General features: G+C 35.7%; 1 protein-coding gene across 1 annotated transcript in view; it reads left to right on the forward strand.

The window, feature by feature from the left end:
• Positions 1-322, forward strand: part of CDC42BPB (CDC42 binding protein kinase beta (DMPK-like)) — a 56,640-nt gene that overhangs the window by 7,282 nt on the left and 49,036 nt on the right. The window lies entirely within an intron of this gene.

Genomic DNA, 322 nt, shown 5'->3' on the forward strand with positions numbered 1-322 from the left:
ACACAGGAAAGTCACTGGAGCATTTCTCAGGGGAAAAGATACTGTTACATGAAAGTTTGGGGACTGAATAAAGTACTCGGGGAAAGAAATACTAGTAGCAAATTCTATTGAAGTTTAAATTTTTACGGAAGGGATTGACTTAAGAAAGAAGCTAGTTGGGCCACATGTAATGTAACTTGTTACGTTAATCTCTAGTGACGTATGTGTAAGGTAAACATTAAAAATTATAAAAGCTTTAGGCGTAGATGACTCACCTTATCACACTAGTCATGGTGCGTGAGCACATTTACAGAGTTGAATATTGCTTTCTAAATTTAAACCT

Source organism: Bison bison, unplaced genomic scaffold, assembly GCF_000754665.1.
Source record: "Bison bison bison isolate TAMUID 2011002044 unplaced genomic scaffold, Bison_UMD1.0 scf7180017864302, whole genome shotgun sequence".
NCBI lineage: Eukaryota > Metazoa > Chordata > Mammalia > Artiodactyla > Bovidae > Bison > Bison bison.